At 40.0% G+C, this 8,550-nt stretch overlaps 1 pseudogene; it reads right to left on the reverse strand.

The window, feature by feature from the left end:
* Positions 1-382: 382 nt before the first annotated feature.
* LOC100672718 (CBY1-interacting BAR domain-containing protein 1-like) lies at positions 383-1,579 on the reverse strand (annotated as a pseudogene).
* Positions 1,580-8,550: the final 6,971 nt, after the last annotated feature.

Consider the following 8,550-nt stretch of genomic DNA (forward strand, 5'->3'; position numbering starts at 1 on the left):
CAGTTGTGAATTTATTCCTTCTCCAAGGCCAGGAGGATAGCTCAGTGCACTCAGCAGGGCCTATCTCAGGCCCAGGGAAATGGACAGCCCCTGAAGCTGGTTTGGGAGCTGGGGGTACTGTAAAATATACACAAGTACTTAGCTTTTGCCAAGAGCATCATTCTTCCCTGTTTCCTTAGGTGTGAGTAGAGAGTGTGTCTGGCTCTCTTTCCCTGAGGAAACTGCGGCCAGAATGCTACCCAGCCCACCACAGTTGCTCTCGTGAATGGTGCCTGAGGGTTCCTGGAGATTCAGGTCTGGCAACTCCTCTCTGCTTCTGAACCGTCCCTCCCTCTTCCTACTGCTCAGTGTGTTTTCTAACTTTGCCTTTTAGGTTCAGGGCTCCTAGCTTGTCATAAATATAATTATTTCACTTGTTTTTTCAGGTCTTTGTTGTAAGAGGAAACCCTGGTGGCATAGTGGTTAAGTGCTATGGCTGCTAACCAAAGTGTCGGCAGTTCGAATCTACCAGGTGTTCCTTGGAAACTCTATAAGGCAGTTCTACTCTGTCCTGTAGAGTCACTATGAGTCAGAATCAATTCGACAGCAGTGGGTTTTTTTGGTTTGGTTTTGTTGTAAGAGGGATCACCAGAAGCTTCTGACTACTCCACCATCTTGGCCCCACATTTCTCCAAAATTCTTGATTTAAACATTGGTAAACCCTTTTGCCATAGCTTTGAGTACTGCTCCTCATTCTTTATGAGAATTAAATCATCCAACAAATACTTGATGATCATTTAGAAGCATCCCATTCCTTTTTTTTTCCAGTAGCCCTTTCAGCTGTTTCTTGTGTCTTAAAATGTGCAAATCCATAGTCCTCGGAACCATTTTCATCACAAACACCTTACATAAGAGGTATATCCTTTATATTCTGCTTTTCAAATTTGTCAATACCTTCTTCCAGATGATGAGTTGTTCAGGTAGCATCCATTGTAACTCTTAGTAATTCAGTTTCTGCCTGTGAAATAACACTTCCATCAGATGGGTTTTGCTAACGTGTCCATTCAAACTGGGTTAACTGCTTATCTTCTCCATTCCTTGCCGTTAATGTTGCTTTGAGGTCATCCTGCTTTATTTTTACAATTGTTCCATAAGATCAACTACTTTGGCTTAAGTCTTTCAACCTCTGCTTGTCAATAATCCTGAAGTTTGACAAACTTATCAGCAAAGTTCTTCAGGCCCTGCTTTAAATTTGGGGTCTCTGTAGAGGCATACATGGTAATTTCATATTTCATTCACCAGTAGGTCTTCTTTTTCTGCAGTCTGGAAGTTTTCTGCACATAAGCAGTAGAGGTTTGGCACAACTCTCTAAAACTCTGCTCCACGTTTGTGACAGCATTTTGGGCTTGTCTGGTTTGAGTGTCTGGTTTTCCAGGCTGCACCTCAACATCCTGCCTCGTGCATGGCCAAGGACTCTGGTTGAGGGCCCAGCAACAGAAGTGGGTGAGCTCTGGGGCACAAGCCACTGCTGACATTGCCTGGCTGTTTCTTCTCATTTTGAGTCATGCCACATCAGCAAATGAAGTTCCTGAGATCTTAATCCATCCACGTCATTAAGGTCAACTCTACTTTGAGGAGGCAGCTCTTCCCCAGTTGTATTTTGAGTGACTTCTAACCTGAGGGGGCCATCTTTGGCACTAAATCAATGTTCCACTGCTATTCATAAGGCTTTCACTGGCCAATTTTTTAGAAGAGATCACCAGATCCTTCTTCTTAATCTGGAAGCTCCACTGAAACCTGTTCACCGTGGGTAACCCTGCTGGTATTTGAAATACTAGTGGCAGAGCTTCCAGCAGACAAGCCACCTTAGTAGGAAAAACTGACAGACAAGCAGTGGATAATGACTTTAGTTAATAATTAATAGTCATTTGATAAATCTCCGTAAAGCCGTTATGGTTTCCATGTTTCCTAGAAACTAAAAAGTGAATCCTGGCTGGGTAACATCCATTTACAAGTCAGACTTTTTCCAATTCTTTGGTTGCAGCTGAATTGTCAGATGAAAGAGCATGAAAAAGTAATTTTTGATAATAGGTCATCATTTGATTTTTTTTTGACACCTAACTCGAAAGGAGATAAAAAATTGAGTAACACAGCTAGAATAGAACTCCATCCATTTACATTGACTGATACCTCAGCACTTGCATGCATTAAAAATTAAATAGGAATTGAACCAATGTTGAATCCTATTTCATTCCAGCATTAAATAATATTCATCTAAATTATGAATTAATGGAGAAAAATATCTATTGCATTAACAGGTACATGTCCAGTAATATTTCACTTGTATTCTTCAATAATTATTTATCAAAATTGAAAATATAACTATGTTGCTTTAATCAACCATGTACTACTAATCATAGTAAGGATAACACAATACAGAAAAAAAAATTAACACTTAGAGATCCATGGTTACAAAAAAAATACATTTTTTCCTAATAAATTTCAGTTTTTATGGGTATATTTGTAGCAGAGAAGTATGATGGGATGATCAATAAAATACTTTCAAGCATAACATTACACTACATTAGAATAAAATTATGTGAGGGAAGTGGAATGGAAAAACTTCACAAGGAGAAAAAGTATTATGTAAAATGTCCAAATATCAAAGAAGAGCATTTTCATGCATCTTTTAAATAGATGATGTAAATATCAAAACACATTTAGATTCCATTGTATTTATTTAAAACAGTAAAGATACATTTGATATTTATATATATCAATATTTATATTATACTGGAGGTCATGTATTTGCTACTATTTAAACTTACATTGGAAAATTCTAGATGACAACCTAAGAATATGTAAAGGAATACATAGTTTTTCAAAATTATTTTGGAGACACATGAGCAAGGTAATTTGAGGACCCCTGCATACAAAGATCAGCAAATAGTCAATTGAGAATATATAATTCAGGTTTTTTTTTAATTGTTGTAAAAATATATATAACACACCATTTGCCATTTTGACACTCTTCAAGTTTACAATTCAGTGACACTGATTACATCAATCATGTTGTGCAACCATCACCAATATTCGTTTTCAAATTTTCCACCACCGTAAACAGAAACTTAATGCCTCCTAAACAATGATATACCCTTTCCCCCTTCTTCCTACCCCTGATAATCACTGTTAAACACTTGCCTATTCTAGGTATTGCATAATGAAAAAAAAAAATCCCCACAACTGGACCAATAAGCAATATCATGATAAATGAATAAAATATTGAAGTTCCCAAGGATTTCATTTTATTTGGACCCACAATCAATACAGATGGAAACAGTAGTCAGGAAACCAAACAATGTATTGCACTGGGCAAATTTGCTGCAAATGACCTCTTTAAAGTGTTAAAAAGCAAAGATGTCACTTCAAGGTTAAGGTGAGCCTGACCCAAGCCATGGTGTTTTCAATAACCTCAAGCACGTGAAACCTGGATAATGAATAAGGAAGACTGAAGAATTGATGCCTTTGAATTATGCCTTTGGAGAAGAATATTGAATATACCATGCACTGCCAGAAGAAACCCCCACATGTCTGTCAGTTTGTCGTACTGTGGGGACTTGAGTGTTGCTGTGATGCTGGAAGCTATGACACCAATATTCAGATACCAGCAGGGTCTACCATGGAGGACAGGTTTCAGCTGAGCTTCCAGACTAAGACAGACTAGGAAGAAAGACCCATTAGCCAGTGAAAACCTCATGAAAAGCATTAGCCAGTGAAAACCTTATGAATAGCAGCAGAACATTGTCTGAAATACTGCTGGAAGATGAGCTCCCCCAGGTTGGAAGACACTCAAATGATGACTGGGAAAGTGCTGCCTCCTCAAAGTGGAGTCAACCTTAATGACGGGGATGGATTAACGCTTTCAGGACTTTCATTCACTGATGTGGCATGGCTCAAAATGAGAAGAAACAGCTAAAAACATCCATTAATAGTCAGAACCTGGGATGTACGAAGTATGAATCTAGGAAAATCGGAAACCATCAAAAATGAAATGGAATGCATAAACATCAATATCCTAGGCATTAGTGAGCTGAAATGGACTGATATTGGCCATTTTGAATCAGACAATCGTATAGTCTACTATACTGGGAATGACAACTTGAAGAGGAATGGTGTTGCATTCATCGTCAACATGAACATTTCAAGATCTATCCTGAAGTACAATTCTGTCAGTGATAGGATTATATCCATATGCCTACAAGGAAGACCGGTTAATACGACTGTTATTCAAATTTACGCACCAACCACCAGGGCCAAATATGAAGAAAATGAAGATTTTTATCAGCTGCTGCACTCTGAAATTGATCGAACATGCAATCAAGGTGCATTGATAATTACTGGCGATTGGAATGCGAAAGTTGGAAACGAAGAAGGATCCATAGTTGGAAAATATGGCCTCGGTGATAGAAACAATGCTGGAGATGGAATGATAGAATTTTGCAAGACCAAGGACTTCTTCATTGCAAATACCTTCTTTCACCAACATAAACGGTTACTGTACACATGGACCTCGCCAGATGGAATACACAGAAATCAAATTGACTACATCTGTGGAAAGAGACAATGGAAAAGCTCAATATCATCAGTCAGAACAAGGAAAGGGGCCAACTGTGAAACAGACCATCAATTGCTCATATGCAAGTTCAAGCTGAAACTGAAGAAAATCAAAGCAAGTCCACCAGAGCCAAAATATGACCTTGAGTAAAACGCCTGAATTTAAAGATCATCTGAAGAATAGACTTGACGCATTGAACACTAGTGACCGAAGACCAGACAAGTTATGGAATGACATCAAGGACATCATACATGAAGAAAGCAAGAGGTCATTGAAAAGACAGGAAAGAAAGAAAAGACCAAGATGAATGTCAGAGGAGATGCTGAAACTTGCTCTCGAAAGTCGAGCAGCTAAAGCAAAAGGAAGAACTGATGACATAAAAGAACGGAACGGAAGATTTCAAAGGGCATCTCGAGAAGACAAAGTAGAGTATTATAATGACATGTGCGAAGAGCTGGAGATGGAAAACCAAAAGGGAAGAACACACTCAGCGTTTCTCAAGCTGAAAGAACTGAAGTAAAAATTCAATCCTCGAGTTGCAATAGTGGAGGATTCCATGGGGAAAATACTAAATGACGAAGGAAGCATCAAAAGAAACTGGAAGGAATACACACAGTCATTATACCCAAAAGAATTAGTCAATGTTCAACCATTTCAAGAGGTGGCATATGATCTGGAACCGATGGTACTGAAGGAAGAAGTCCAAGCTGCTCTGAAGGCATTGGCGAAAAACAAGGCTCCAGGAATTGATGGAATATCAATTGAGATGTTTTAACAAACAGATGCGGCGCTGGAAGTGCTCACTCATCTATGCCAAGAAATATGGAAGACAGCTTCCTGACCAACTGACTGGAACAGATCCATATTTATGCCTATTCCCAAGAGCGTGATCCAACTGAATGTGGAAATTATAGAAGAATATCATTAATATCACATGCAAGCAAAATTTTGCCGAAGATCATTCAAAAATTGCTGCAGCAGTATATTGACAGGGAACTGCCAGAAATTCAGGCTGGATTCAGAAGAAGACATGGAAACAGAGATATCATTGCTGATGTGAGATGGATCCTGGCTGAAAGCAGAGAACACCAGAAGGATGTTTACCTGTGTTTTATTGACTATGCAAAGGCATTTGCCTGTGTGGATCATAATAAATTATGGATAGCATTGCCAAGGATGGGAATTCCAGAACTCTTAATTGTGCTCATGAGAAAACTGTACATAGATCAAGAGGCAGTTGTTCAGACAGAACAAGGGGATACTGATTGGTTTAAGTCAGGAAAGGTGTGCGTCAGGGTTGTATTCTTTCACCGTACCTATTCAATCTGTATGCTGAGCAGATAATCCGAGAAGCTGGACTATATGAAGAAGAACGGGGCATCAGGTTTGGAGGAAGACTCATTAACAAGCTGTGTTATGTAGATGACACAATCTTGCTTGCTGAAAGTGAAGAGGACTTGAAGTACTTAATAATGAAGATCAGAGACCACAGCCTTCAGTATAGATTACACCTCAACATAAAGAAAACAAAAATCCTCACAACTGGACCAGTGAGCAACATCATGATAAGTGGGCGGAGAAAAAATTGAAGTTGTCAAGGATTTCATTTTACTTGGATCCACAATCAACAGCCATGGAAGCAGCAGTCAAGAAATCAAAAGACGCATTGCATTGGGTAAATCTGCTGCAAAAAAAAAAAAAAAGGACCTCTTTAAAGTGTTGAAAAGCAAAGATGTCACATGTATATGATGCAATTGAAAATACCACACCTTGAAGACTAAGGCGTGCCTGATCCAAGCTGTGGTATTTTCTATTGCATCATATACGTGTGAAAGCTGGACAATGAATAAGGGAAACCAAAGAAGAATTGATGCCTTTATAATTGTGGTGTTGGCAAAGAATATTGAATACACCATAGACTTCCAAAAGAACGAACAAATCTGTCTTAAAAAAAGTAAAACTAGAATGCTCCTTTTAAGTAAGGATGGCGAGACTACGTCTTACATACTTTGGACAATGTAGTTGTCAAGAAGGATCAGTCCCTGGAGAAGGACATCATGCTTGGCAGAGTACAGGGTCAGCGGAAAAGAGGAAGACCCTCAATGAGATGGATTGACACTGTGGCTGCAACAATGAGCTCAAGCATAACAACTATTGTAAGGATGGCTCAGGACCGGTCAGTACTTTGTTCTGTTGTGCATAGAGTCGGTAAGAGTTGGAACCGACTCAATGGCACCTAAAAACAACTAACAACAAGCCAGAAGAAAGAACACATCTGTCTTGGAAGAAGTACAGCCAAAGTGCTCCTTGGAAGTGAGACTTTGTCTTACGTAATTTGAACATGTTATCAGGAGGGACCAGTCCATGGAGAAGGACTTCATGTTTGGTAAAGTACGTCAGTGGAAAAGAGGAAGACCCTCATTGAAGTGGACTGACGCAGTGGCTGCAACGATGAGCTCAAGCATGGCAACGATTGTGAGGTTGGTACGGGACTGGGCAGTGCTTCGTTCTGTTATACATAGGGTGGCTATGACTTGGAACTGACTCAACAGCACCTAACAACAACAGGTATTTCATGTAAGTGAGATCACACAATATTTGTCCCTTTGTCCCTTACATCATTCAACAGTATGTTGTTATTGTTGTTTATTTATTTATTGGTTTACATTTTTTTAATTATACTTTAGATGAAGGTTTACAGAACAAACTAGCTCCTCACTAAACAGTTAGTACACATATTGTTTTATGTCATTGGTTAACAACCCCATGACAGGTCAACACTTTCCCTTCTCGACCTTGGGTTCCCTATTACCAGCTTTCCTGTCCAGTCCTGCCTTCTAGTCCTTTCCCCTGGGCTGGTGTGCTCCTTTAGTCTCATTTTGTTTTATGGGCCTGTCTAATGTTTGGCTGAAGAGTGAACTTCATGAGTGACTTCATCACTGAGCTAAAAGAGTGTACAGAGGTGTTTGGCTGAAGAGTGAACCTCAGGAGTGACTTCATCACTGAGCTAAAAGAGCGTACGGAGGCCATACTCTCAGGTTTCTCCAGTCTCTGTCAGGCCATTAAGTCAGGTCTTTTTTTGTGGGTTAGAATTTTGTTCTACATTTTTCTTTAGCTCTGTCTGGGACCCTCTACTGTGAACCCTGTCAGAGCAATCAGTGGTGGTAGCTGGGCACCATGTAGTTGTACCGGACTCAGTCTGATAGAGGTCATGGTAGTTGTGGTCCATTAGTTCTTTGGACTAAACCTTTCCCTTGTATCTTTAATTTTCTTCATTCTTCCTTGTTCCCAAAGGGTTGAGGTCTGTGGAGTATCTTGGATGGCCATTCACAGCCCTTTAAGACTCCAGGTGCTACTCACCAATGTAGAATGTAGAACGTTTTCTTTCTTTTTTCTTTAATTGAACTTTAGATGAAGGTTTACAGAACAAACTAGTTTCTCATCCAACAGTACACACATTGTTGTATAACATTGGTTAACAACCCCACAAAATGTCAATACTCTCCCTTCTCAACTCTGGGTTCCCTTTTAACCGATGTGCTGTTCCCTCCTACCTTCCAGTCCCTGACCCAGGGCTGGTGGACCCCTTTAGTCTTGTTTTGTTCCATGGGACTGTTCAATCTTTGGCTGAAGGATGAACCTCAGGAGTAGCCTCATTACTGAGCTGAATGGGTGTCTGGGGGCCATACTCTCAGGGTTTCTCCAGTCTCTGTCAGGCCAGCAAGTCTGGTCTTCCTTTTTGAGTTGGAATTTTGTTCTACATTTTTCTCCAGCTCTGTCTGGGACCCTCTACTGTGGCCCTTGTCAGAGCAGTCAGTGGTGTCAGCTGGGCACCATGTAGTTGTACTGGGCTCAGTCTGGTGGAGGCTGTGGTAGATGTGGCCTATTAGTCCTTTGGACTAATCTTTCCCTTATGTCTTTAGTTTTCTTCATTCTTCCTTGCTCCCAAAGAGTGG

This window comes from Loxodonta africana, chromosome 3, assembly GCF_030014295.1.
Source record: "Loxodonta africana isolate mLoxAfr1 chromosome 3, mLoxAfr1.hap2, whole genome shotgun sequence".
NCBI classification, from domain to species: domain Eukaryota; kingdom Metazoa; phylum Chordata; class Mammalia; order Proboscidea; family Elephantidae; genus Loxodonta; species Loxodonta africana.